This window comes from Phoxinus phoxinus (genome assembly GCF_949152265.1).
Source record: "Phoxinus phoxinus genome assembly, chromosome: 8".
NCBI classification, from domain to species: domain Eukaryota; kingdom Metazoa; phylum Chordata; class Actinopteri; order Cypriniformes; family Leuciscidae; genus Phoxinus; species Phoxinus phoxinus.
In genome coordinates this window covers 16,953,027-16,956,727 of record NC_136883.1, presented here as the reverse complement: position 1 = coordinate 16,956,727, position 3,701 = coordinate 16,953,027, and positions in this window count along the sequence as shown.

Here is a 3,701-nt window from a genome sequence, read left to right as displayed (position 1 = left end):
CCAGAAAGACTCGGGAGAATAGATACTCGACAATTGTACATTTATTAACAGCCCAGCAAGCCACATGCAATAAGTTCTTTGGCGTAGGCCCCATCCGTAATTTGCAATCCGAGGGTACGGATTCAGCATTTCCCGCCTGAAGATGGCGGGGGCGCAGCCGACCCCCAATGCGGTATTGGAAGGGTCCATCCTGGTGGTGGTGGGGAGGTTGAAGGGGAAATCCTATGGTGATAGGAAGGATGGACGGAGGAACCCATCTCTTGCTGGAGGGAAGAAATCATCTTGGTGGTGGAGGGGTGGATGGAGGTGAGTGAAGCGTCAGCATCTGCGAACTCAGACAAGTGTAAGTACGGTTCTTTTATACTTCTAGTATTAAAACGTGATTGGATAGATGAGAAGATAATCAATGACGCAACAATTGAGTCTTCCCAGTAGAACTTACGCTAAAGCTTCCATTTCTACCAGAAAGACTCGGGAGAATAGATACTCGACAATTGTACATTTATTAACAGCCCAGCAAGCCACATGCAATAAGTTCTTTGGCGTAGGCCCCATCCGTAACTCGCAATCCGAGGGTACGGATTCAGCATTTCCCGCCTGAAGATGGCGGGGGCGCAGCCGACCCCCAAAAATGGGTGGAAGAATAATTCCACTGGACGGGGCCCACCAAAGAATGGAAAGGAAAGTATACCCACCAGCCGTGTGTCATGTAGATCCTAAAAAAGATAGAAAATTAAGTTAGTAAGCTGACAACAAATATGGAACATATCAATCCTCATAGTCGATAGCTTATAATAGAATTCCATAATCTTCGGGGACAGTAGATCTATAAAGAATGTAAAGTATGCATTTATATGATTATAAGTATACGTGTGCCGCGTGTGAACGAGGCCACTCTGAGCCACATAGAGACGAGGCCGCGCTGAGCCACATAGAGACGAGGCCGCACTGAGCCACAGAGACAAGGCCACGCTGAGCCACAGAGACAAGGCCACGCTGAGCCACAGAGACAAGGCCACGCTGAGCCACAGAGACAAGGCCACGCTGAGCCACAGAGACAAGGCCACGCTGAGCCACAGAGACAAGGCCACGCTGAGCCACAGAGACAAGGCCACGCTGAGCCACAGAGACGAGGCCACGCTGAGCCACACAGAGACGAGGCCGCGCTGAGCCACACAGAGACGAGGCCGCGCTGAGCCACACAGAGACGAGGCCGCGCTGAGCCACACAGAGACGAGGCCGCGCTGGGCCACACAGAGACGAGGCCATGCTGAGCCACACATAGACGAGGCCACGCTGAGCCACACAGAGACGAGGCCACGCTGAGCCACACAGAGACGAGGCCACGCTGAGCCACTCAGAGACAAGGCCGCAGTGAGTCACACGAGACGAGGCCACGCTGAGCCACACAGAGACGAGGCCGCGCTGAGCCACACAGAGACGAGGCCACACTGAGCCACACAGAGACAAGGCCACGCTGAGCCACACAGAGACGAGGCCACGCTGAGCCACACATAGACGAGGCCACGCAGGGCCACACGGCCTTGTAGACCACAGAGACGAGCTGAACTATCGACAGATGGATAGAGCGAGGTACCACCACCAGTAGTTGCGTGGGAATTACCTGAATGTTACTGCAGCGCTTGCTGGGCTTCGAGGATGATCTTGAGATCGGGTCTTATATAAGACTCAAATGCAGAGGAAGACCATCTGCCCAGAATCTTGATAGCGGCGGTAGGAACGCCACGTTCAGCTGCTGTGGTAGCAGCTCCAATCCTAAACGAGTGTCCGGTATACTGGGAAGGGGATAAGCTGCAGTTTTTGAGGACAGAAACTAGATGAGATCTGAACCAGTTTTTGGACAGAGGAGCTTTGTTAGAAAGTGAAAATAGGGGTGAATGATCTGAGGATCTGGGGCGGATTTTAAGAAATCTAATCATAGATGAGAAGGGGCAAAAATTATTGCTAATTTTAGAAACCGTAATAGAAATGCCCAAACCTAGAGAGTCACTTTTAGAGTGTTTGAGAAAAAGAGTAAAGAAATTAGGAGAGAAGTGTAAGTCAGAGAAAGAAAGGCCGCGGACTGGGTCGAATTGTTTGGATGCTGAAGTAAATTCCCCTGGGCGCATAAATCCATAGAAAGCAGTTAGAAACACTGCTTCTAGCAGAGTATTAGAGTATGAGGAAAAAAGGCCGTTACGTAGGGAAAGGATTAATCTATGCAATAAAGGCAAAGTAAAAGGCAACCTTTTATCTGGGGAATTCGTAGAGGATTTAGCTATGCCTTTGAGCAGTAATCGAACGGAAGAAGCTGTGAAGAGACTTGGAAAATCGGGATTAAAATATTTTGCATAAAATTGAATGCCGGCGAGCCATCACATTCGAACATTATCATCCATTGCATATTTTAAAAAGTCATACAAACTGTTTCTACTTGATAGTCATACTTGCACACATTGACTGTTTATGTATTGTTCTTAGTATTTAATGTTTTATTTGTTGTATCTGTCTAGTCGATAATAACGTCCTGTATAAATGTGCTGAAGATGTGATTGTGATTGTGATTGTGATCATTGTTCTATGTTGCTGCAGAACAGGAACCTGCTGTAAACCAGTTTTTAAACTGAGTCAGGCCCGTTTTATTGTAACTAAACTGTTGCTCTTAAAATTTTCCTGTATAATAAATGAAATGAATGAATGAATGAATCTGCGGATGGAGGAAATTTTTAGATTACGATTTTCGAAATTAAAAACGAGAAAAGAGCAAACAGACGTAATCAGAATAGGAAATATGGGAATCTGAAAGGAAAAACAGAACGTTAAAAAAGAAGACCAAGCAGAAGTGTAGGCTTTAAAAGTGGAAGGAGCTACTCCTTTAGACATGTAATGTCTAGCTGATCTTTGCAAGTCGTCTAATTTAACATTGTTGCTGATAGGGGAGGGCAGGGCGTTGGGTCCGTATTGGCTGAAGGGCAAAGTCGTCTGAAAACGAAAGCGGGAAAGCGCGTCAGCAATAACATTGCAGTGCCCGGGTATATGAGCAGCCTTGATAATGAAATTGAAAGTAACTGATTGCCAGATAAGGCGTCTCAAAAAAGGCATGATCGTCGGGCACGATGATCTGCCTTTATTGATTATGGCAACAGTGGCTTCGTTATCGCAAAACATTAAGATCCGTTTCCTAGACCACGCTGAACCCCAAATGACACTGGCTAAGACTAGAGGATAAATCTCGTAGAGCGCAGAAGAAACAGAGCCTGATTTTGTCTTAGGAAATTCGAGTGGCCATTTCTCTGCAAACCATTGCCCTTGAAAAAAACCACCGAATCCAATAGATGGGGCAGCGTCGGTAAATAAATGTAGGTCACCGGATGATTCGAAAGCATCATTGTAAAAGAAAGAAATTCCGTTCCAGTCTTTAAGCAACTGAGTCCAAAATTTTATGTCGGACAAACATCCATCATCCATCTGAACCAGATCACTTAAATTGTGAACAGAATGAGCCAGAGTTAACAGCCGAGAAATGAAGGCTCTGCCTTGAGGAATGATGCTCATAGCGAAATTGAGGTGACCGAGCAGAGAGAGCATATCACGTTTCGAGACGCTGCGAAGAGAGGAAAATGTTTCCAGAAACGACCTGATCCTTAGAAGTTTCTCTTGAGGAAGGGAAGCTTGCATTTTGACCGTGTCAAGAGAAATTC